This window comes from Eleutherodactylus coqui, chromosome 1, assembly GCF_035609145.1.
Source record: "Eleutherodactylus coqui strain aEleCoq1 chromosome 1, aEleCoq1.hap1, whole genome shotgun sequence".
NCBI lineage: Eukaryota > Metazoa > Chordata > Amphibia > Anura > Eleutherodactylidae > Eleutherodactylus > Eleutherodactylus coqui.
The window spans coordinates 462,543,556-462,552,972 of record NC_089837.1 but is presented as its reverse complement, the minus strand read 5'-3'; the positions used below and the strand labels follow the sequence as shown (position 1 = coordinate 462,552,972).

Here is a 9,417-nt window from a genome sequence, read left to right as displayed (position 1 = left end):
CTCTCACAGGCTGTGGCGTATAAACACCGCAATCCATCTGAATGAGCGATAAAACGGGAGATTTAGACGTGACTTGGTAGCGGCCTTCTCTTGTTCATGCAAATTTCGGCCACGAAACTCAGTAGCCGAAAATCGCAATGCACATGGGAGACAGTCCTTAAAGACACAAGTGAAAAAGTGGCTTTAAGTCCGTGTCACATGAACGTACTTGCACTGTGTTTTACACACAATATACACAGTGAATAGAACCCATGAATTTCAATGGGTTCAGACAGATGCATGTAGTCTGTGCGTGTATTTCGGTCACACAAAATAATGCCTAGAATGCTCTATTTTTATGCGCTTTTGCCCAGAGAAAAAACACATACTGAACTAATTACACTAATTGCCCATTTCCATGAATGGGAGCATGGTTGTGTCTTTTCTTGTGCATGCAAAAGTGCATGATTCGCAACCGTAAGAAGTACAGTAAATTACGCAGATACGCGCACATATGCAACGTCCATTTTGCAAATATGCAGCGCAAGTAAATGCACTTACATCTATATGACACCGGCCTTATACATAAAGTGACATAGAGCTGAGCCAAGAAAAGAAAACCTAATTCGGAATTTCCCCTGTAATGTTCTCTCCCCCACCCCTCTATAACCTCCATTTGCACCTGAGTCACTGACTCATTCCCCAGTTAGACCAGACACTATTATGCAAAAACATCACAAATAAGTTACCTTCCTTCCCACATCAGAATTGACTCTTCAAAAATAGTCTCCTTGAATTTCCCAAGATGTGAGTCAGATAAGACTGCATGCAACACTCCCTGTTGAATCTTACCTTCACTTCCTGAAGCGGAATGGGTTAATAGTGTTACAACATAGGCTTTCTCCATTCCAGCTTCTGTACCTGCCCATTCTTCACTATGGTATTGGAAGTATTTCCTCCCACTATCCTTCAGGGAATGCAAAGAGCTTTCATCCGATCAGAAGAGCAGTAAGAGACAGCGCAGCTGGAAGTCTCCGGTCTAGGATCCAAGGTCCATGAGCGCCATACCGCTGGGAGGTGAGTCTTGTAGGTGTGTGGACAGGTGTGTGCAACAGGAGAAATAGCTTCTATTAGTTTGTGCTTTTTAAAAAAAAAACATTTTTAATACTTCTATTGGTGAAAACTTTGACTATAAAATCTTATATGAGATATTAGTTATTTGTGAAAGCATGGCTAAAATGCAAGTGAAACAATCGCATGTGCGAATGCCTGGGAAGATGCTTTACGATATGGCAAGTAATATATTTCTATACGACTTGCATGACCTCATGCATCTGAAATGTAGTGATCGCCTAAATCACAGGTGATCTCATAAGACCAATTGAATATCGCCTCCTCCTCTGTAATTACGATCGCTGGTAGCATATTGGTACACGTTGCCTGCAAAGTATCGCCATAAAGTTCTGAACTTATAAGGCCGGTTTCATATCTGCGTCGGAAATACCGGAAGAAAAGGCACTACATGCTGGGATTTTTGTTCTATCCAAAAGTTGGGCAGCTGAGTGAAAACGGACTGACACAATTCTAGTCAATGGGGTCCATCCGGCGCTGTTAGCTTCCGTTCAGAGACTGAGCCATGGGGATTCCCCTTTGCTGCTCCCCGAATGGAGCAGGAAAGCGGAATCCCCAGTGCAGGTGTTAAACCACTTTAACGGCTCCTTCACACTGGCGATCGTGATATTACTGTAAAAAAAAACAAGGCAAAATCAGGACTTTTTTCCAGTGATTTTTGAGCGTCATTGCTGATTTTTCTCGCAAAAACATCACTGACACTTGCGATTTTTCTCGTGCGTTTTTTTACACGAAAGTCAATAGGACTTTTTAATGCTAAAAATGCATCACCTGAAAATCGCAAGTTTGTGCTTTGCGATGCAAGAAAAAAGAGGCTCCATAGGGAAACATGGGAGATAAAAAAGGATATGCCGCATTGAAGTATCGCATTAGTGAAAACATCGCAAATGTGAGGGAAACCATTGAAAATCATTGGTTTCATAATTCTGCATTTTCACTCACTCTCGCATAATTCAAAACACACAATTTTTCTCAAGAGTGTGAAGGCACCCTAGGGCTTTATTTACATGAGCGTATATATGCCGCTATGTAGGTGCGTTTTTACGGCCGTCCGATATAAGTGACCATCTGAGGCATTGGTTTCCAATGCATTCGTTCACATAAAAACGTTGCACCTTATAAAATGGAACATACGCGACCAAAATCCACACCGGCTATATATTGTGGGTAAAAAGTTTGAAAATTGTCCATTCATGCAAATTCACGTCATTTCTGAAAAATGCATACGCTTATGTGAAGGAGCCCTAAGACATATATAATGTGTGTGTATTAAAGCATCCCTCCAATGCTACAATCTGAAGACTGGTTGTTGAGAGATGAAACGGGTGGTAAAGTTCACCAGGTAACCGTACAAAACCAAGAGAGTATTGTGCTTGGGACCTTTTAATATAGGATTATTATATATCGAAAATATATTAAAGGGGTTTTCCTACTTTCATGTATTTGAGGGCTTATTTAGATGACCGTATATCGGCTCAATTTGCACGCCGAGCCGATATACGGTGTCCTTGTCTGCTGGGGGGGGGGGGGGGGGGGGGGGATGGAAGAGCCAGCAGCAGGAACTGAGGTCCTGCCCCCTCTCTGCCCCTTGCCACTATTTGCAATAGGAGGTGGCGAGATGGGGGCGGAGCTAAGTCCCAGCACTTAGCTCCAACCCCATCCCGCCCCTCCCATTGCAAATAGGGGTAATAGGCAGGAGCTCAGTTCCTGCTCCTGGCTCTTCCATCGTCCCCCCCCCCCCCCCCGCAGACAAGGACACCGTATATCGGCTCAATGTGAAAACCGAGCCGATATACGGTTGTCTAAATAAGTCCTTAAGGTAAAAGAGTCATTTGTATGTTGCTCTTCCACCTGATCTTATATCAAATGTGGAGAGACGCATGTAGCACAGAGGGTACAGAGGAGTCTTGTGCACAAGTCCTATTCTACTTCTACGGACCAGTGTACAAGACTTCTCGAATGTCATGCAGCTGTGGCACCCGGTGTGCTACATGTGTCTACGAAACTCTCTGCCCCTTGTTTTTATCCCACAGCACAGGCATCAACAGGGCATGTGCTCTACCGGCTAACATGGTGCCCAGGGAACATGGTGATGCACCACTTGCTTAGTGTGCTAGTATTAACCCTTTCCAATCCACTGTCTGATGTCCTAAGACATTATGATTTAAGGCTGTACAGCTCTGATGTTGGAAGACATCCGCCGGGGTTCTCTTACTGTATATTGCCAGCCTCTCTGCTGTCAGAGCCTATCCAACATGTCCCCTCATGCAGTACTGGCCAGTAGCTAGCGCCATTGTATAATGGCAGAAAAGGAGTAAGCCCCCCCCCCCCGAGGAAAACCAGGATAGAAATTGGTTGGAAAGGGTTAATAATAAACCTTTTTAATTCACCGGCATTTTCTAGACCTCTGTTTGTTGTCAGTGGATGAAAACCTCCTCATTTGCATTCAGAGATTGAAAACTCCCTTTAGCAGACCCAAACTCTCTGATACTTTGTAATAATCAATCAATATACAATGTCTTCTTTTCTATAATATTTATTGGCTTTTATAATAAACAAAAAATAACAGAAAGTTGACATTTGTGGTGTTGGAATACAATTCCTGTACCGTGACATACATATAATAAACTTTATTTGTATAGCGCCAACATATTCCGCAGCGCTTACATAGACAGGGGGATACAGAAAGACAAAAGTACAAACATTACTGAACCACGGTTACATAGTAATTAGAGATGAGCGAGCACCAAAATGCTCGGGTGCTCGTTACTCGGGACGAAATTATCGCGATGCTCGAGGGTTCGTTTCGAATAACGAACCCCATTGAAGTCAATGGGCGACCCGAGCATTTTTGTATTTCGCCGATGCTCGCTAAGGTTTTCATGTGTGAAAATCTGGGCAATTCAAGAAAGTGATGGGAACGACACAGCAACGGATAGGGCAGGCGAGGGGCTACATGTTGGGCTGCATCTCAAGTTCACAGGTCCCACTATTAAGCCCTTCCAAAAACTTTTACTTCTGAAAAGCCCTCATTAGCAATGCATACCTTAGCTAAGCACCACACTACCTCCAACAAAGCACAATCACTGCCTGCATAACACTCCGCTGCCACTTCTCCTGGGTTACATGCTGCCCAACCCCCCCTGCACGACCCTGTGTCCACAGCGCACACCAAATTGTCCCTGCGCAGCCTTCAGCTGCCCTCATGCCACGCCACACTCATGTCTATTTATAAGTGCGTCTGCCACAGGAAAAGCAGGCACACACTGCAGAGGGTTGGCACGGCTAGGCAGCGACCCTCTTTAAAAGGGGCGGGGCGATAGCCCACAATGCTGCACAGAAGCAATGAGAAATATAATCCTGTGCCACCGCCATCAGGAGCTGCACACGTGGGCATAGCAATGGGGAACCTATGTGCCACACACTATTCATTCTGTCAAGGTGTCTGCATGCCCCAGTCAGACCGGTCTTTTTAATTCATAGACACAGGCAGGTACAACTCCCTATTGTGAAGTCCCTGTGGACCGACAGCATGGGTGGCTCCCTGGAACCCACCGGCGGTACATAAAAATATCCCATTGCATTGCCCAACACAGCTGAGGTAGTAATGTCGTGCTTAATACAGGTGGGCTTCGGCCCACACTGTATGCCCCAGTCAGACTGGGGTTCTTTAGATGTGGTTTCAGATGCATTTATAATTCTCTGTAGATCCACAGCATGGGTGGGTGCCAGGAAGCCACCGGCGGTAAATAAAAATATATTCCATTGCATTGCCCAACACAGCTGAGGTAGTAATGTCATGCTTAATACAGGTGGGCTTCGGCCCATACTGCATGCCCCAGTCAGACTGGGGTTCTTTACAAGTGGAAACAGATGCATTTATAATTCCCTGTGGACCCACAGCATGGGTGGCTCCCTGGAACCCACCGGCGGTACATAAAAATATCCCATTGCATTGCCCAACACAGCGGATGTAACGTCTGCTGTAATGCAGGTGGGCTAAAAATTCATTTGATTACACTGTAGGCGAGGGCCCACAAAAATTGCTGTATCAACAGTACTAATGTACATCCAAAAAATTGGCCATGGCCAACCAAGAGGGCAGGTGAAACCCATTAATCGCTTTGGTTAATGTGGCTTAAGTGGTAACTAGGCCTGGAGGCAGCCCAGTTTAACTGAAAATTGGTTCAAGTTAAAGTTTCAACGCTTTTAAGAGCATTGAAACGTATAAAAATTGTTTAGAAAAATTATATGACTGAGCCTTGTGGCCCTAAGAAAAATTGCCCGTTCGGCGTGATTATGTGAGGTTTCAGGAGGAGGAGCAGGAGGAGGAGGATCAATATTATACACAGATTGATGAAGCAGAAATATCCCCGTTTTGGATGGTGAGAGAGAACGATGCTTCCATCCGCGGGTGCAGCCTAAGTATTGCTTAGGTATCGCTGCTGTCCGCTGGTGGAGAAGAGAAGTCTGGGGAAATCCAGGCTTTGTTCATCTTGATGAGTGTTAGCCTGTCGGCACGTTCGGTTGACAGGTGGGTACGCTTATCCGTGATGATTCCCCCAGCCACACTAAACACACTCTCTGACAAGACGCTAGCCGCAGGACAAGCAAGCACCTCCAGGGCATACAGCGCGAGTTCAGGCCACGTGTCCAGCTTCGAAACCCAGTAGTTGTAGGGGGCAGAGGCGTCACGGAGGACGGTGCTGCAATCGGCTACGTACTCCCTCACCATCCTTTTACAGTGCTCCCGCCAACTCAGCCTTGACTGGGGACCGGTGACACAGTCTTGATGGGGAGCCATAAAGCTGGCAAAGGCCTTGGAGAATGTTCCCCTGCCTGCGCTGTACATGCTGCCTGATCTCTGCGCCTCCCCTGCTACCTGACCCTCGGAACTGCGCCTTCTGCCACTAGCGCTGTCGGATGCGAAGTTTACCATCAGTTTGTCCACCAGCGCCCTGTGGTATAGCATCATTCTCGAACCCCTTTCCTCTTCGGGAATGAGAGTGCAAAGGCTCTCCTTATACCGTGGATCAAGCAGTGTGTACACCCAGTAATCCGTAGTGGCCAGAATGCGTGTAACGCGAGGGTCACGAGAAAGGCATCCTAACATGAAGTCAGCCATGTGTGCCAGGGTACCTGTACGCAACACATGGCTGTCTTCACTAGGAAGATCACTTTCAGGATCCTCCTCCTCCTCCTCCTCCTCAGGCCATACACGCTGAAAGGATGACAGGCAAGCAGCATGGGTACCGTCAGCAGTGGGCCAAGCTGTCTCTTCCCCCTCCTCCTCATCCTCCTCATGCTGCTCCTCCTCCTCCTCCTGAACGCGCTGAGATATAGACAGGAGGGTGCTCTGACTATCCAGCGACATACTGTCTTCCCCCGGCTCTGTTTCCGAGCGCAAAGCGTCTGCCTTTATGCTTTGCAGGGAACTTCTCAAGATGCATAGCAGAGGAATGGTGACGCTAATGATTGCAGGATCGCCGCTCACCATCTGGGTAGACTCCTCAAACTTTCCAAGGACCTGGCAGATGGCTGCCAACCAGGCCCACTCTTCTGTAAATAATTGAGGAGGCTGACTCCCACTGCGCCGCGAAAGTTGGAGTTGGTATTCCACTATAGCTCTACGCTGCTCATAGAGTCTGGCCAACATGTGGAGCGTAGAGTTCCACTGTGTGGGCACGTCGCACAGCAGTCGGTGCACTGGCAGATTAAACCGATGTTGCAGGGTCCGCAGGGTGGCAGCGTGCGTGTGTGATTTGCGGAAATGTGCGCAGAGCTGGCGCACCTTTCCGAGCAGGTATGACAAGTGGGGGTAGCTTTTCAGAAAGCGCTGAACCACCAAATTAAACAAATGGGCCAGGCATGGCACGTGCGTGAGGCTGCCGAGCTGCAGAGCCGCCACCAGCTTACGGCCGTTGTCACACATGACCATGCCCGGTTGGAGGCTCAGCGGCGCAAGCCAGCGGTCGGTCTGCTCTGTCAGACCCTGCAGCAGTTCGTGGGCCGTGTGCCTCTTCTCTCCTAAGCTGAGTAGTTTCAGCACGGCCTGCTGATGCTTGCCCACCGCTGTGCTGCCACGCCGCACAACACCGACTGCTGGCGACGTGCTGCTGCTGACACATCTTGATTGCGAGACAGAGGTTGCGTAGGAGGAGGAGGAGGAGGGTGGTTTAGTGGAGGAAGCATACACCCCCGCAGATACCACCACCGAGCTGGGGCACGCAATTCGGGGGGTGGGTAGGATGTGAGCGGTCCCAGGCTCTGACTCTGTCCCAGCCTGCACTAAATTCACCCAATGTGCCGTCAGGGAGATATAGTGGCCCTGCCCGCCTGTGCTTGTCCTCGTGTCTGTTGTTAAGTGGACCTTGGCAGTAACCGCGTTGGTGAGGGCGCGTACAATGTTGCGGGAGACGTGGTCGTGCAGGCCTGGGATGGCACATCGGGAAAAGTAGTGGCGACTGGGAACCAAGTAGCGCGGGGCCGCCGCCGCCATCATGCTTTTGAAAGCCTCCGTTTCCACAAGCCTATACGGCAGCATCTCTAGGCTGATCAATTTTGCAATGTGCACGTTTAACGCTTGAGCGTGAGTGTGCGTGGCGTCGTACTTGCGCTTGCGCTCAAACTGTGGCGCTAGCGACGTCTGGACGCTACGCTGAGAGACATTGCTGGATGGGGCCGAGGGCAGTGGAGGTGAGGGTGTGGGTGCAGGCCAGGAGACGGTAGTGCCTGTGTCCTCAGAGGGGGGTTGGATCTCAGTGGCAGGTTGGGGCACAGGGGGAGAGGCAGTGGTGCAAACCGGAGGCGGTGAACGGGCATCGTCCCACCTTGTGGGGTGCTTGGCCATCATATGCCTGCGCATGCTGGTGGTGGTGCCTCCCCAGCTGATCTTGGCGCGACAAAGGTTGCACACCACTGTTCGTCGGTCGTCAGGCGTTTCTGTGAAAAACTGCCACACCGTAGAGCACCTTGGCCTCTGCAGGGTGGCATGGCGCGACGGGGCGCTTTGGGAAACAGTTGGTGGATTATTCGGTCTGGCCCTGCCTCTACCCCTGGCCACCGCACTGGCTCGGCCTGTGCCCACACCCTGACTTGGGCCTCCGCGTCCTCGCCCGCGTCCACATTCTATAGGCCTACCCCTACCCCTCAGCATGGTGTATTACCAGTGATTTGCCAGGCAGGAAAGAAATTGGCGCAAGCCTGCTGTTAAACGTAGCTGGCTGCGTATGTTTTTTGTTAACGTTCTGCACCCACCACACACGTACCCAGAACGCTGAGGACTGACAGAGGCAGGGCACATAGAATTTCTCCCTTTTTTTTTAAAAGAAAAGGCCCACTGACTATATTCAATCAGATAAGAAATCTGTTCCACAGAAATGCAGTTATATGAAGTGCAGCAGAGCGGTGATTTTTCCCAGGAAGGCAGGAAATAAATTGGCGCAAGCCTGCTGTTAAACGTAGCTGGCTGCGTATGAATTTTTTACTATCTCCACCCACCACACACGTACACAGAACGCTGAGGACTGACAGAGGCAGGGCACATAGAATTTTTCCCTTTTTTTTAAAAGAAAAGGCCCACTGACTATATTCAATTAATAATATATGTCTTCTGGCCCTGCCTACACAATTCTGTCCCTGTAGTATTACTGCAGGGCGCAATGCTCTGCACAGCCGATTTTGAAAAAAAAATAAAAATGCAACACTGCTAACAGCAGCCTGCACAGTACTGCACATGGTTAAATGTGGCCCTAAGAAGGACCGTTGGGGTTCTTGAAGCCTACACTCACTCCTAACACTCTCCCTGCCTAACCACCACTTCTGTCCCTGGACTATTACTGCAGGGCGCAATGCTCTGCAGACAGCCGATTTTGAAAAAAAGAAAATTGTGCAACACTGCTAACAGCACCCTCCACAGTACTGCACACGGATAGATGTGGCCCTGAGAAGGACCGTTGGGGTTCTTGAAGCCTACACTTACTCCTAACACTCTCCCTACAGCAGCACCAGCAGCAGCACTTTCTCTCAGCTAACTCAGTCACAAGGCATCTGAGGCGAGCCGCGGGAGGGGCCGACTTTTATACTCGGGTGACATCTGATCTCCCCAGCCACTCACTGCAGGGGGGTGGTATAGGGCTTGAACGTCACAGGGGGGAAGTTGTAATGCCTTCCCTGTCTTTCAATTGGCCAGAAAAGCGCGCTGTCTCAGAGAGGAAACTGAAAGTAACCCGAACATCGCGTGGTACTCGTTAAGAGTAACGAGCATCCCGAACACCCTAATATTCGACCGAGCATCAAGCTCGGACG

General features: G+C 49.1%; 1 protein-coding gene across 1 annotated transcript in view; it reads left to right on the top strand.

The window, feature by feature from the left end:
• Nucleotides 1-872: 872 nt before the first annotated feature.
• Nucleotides 873-9,417, top strand: part of LOC136584275 (G-protein coupled receptor 84-like) — a 32,482-nt gene continuing 23,937 nt past the window's right edge. Inside the window, exon 1 of the mRNA XM_066584300.1 lies at nucleotides 873-1,056. The gene's annotated coding sequence lies outside the window, so the exon portion shown is untranslated. The remainder of the gene's footprint in view (nucleotides 1,057-9,417) is intronic.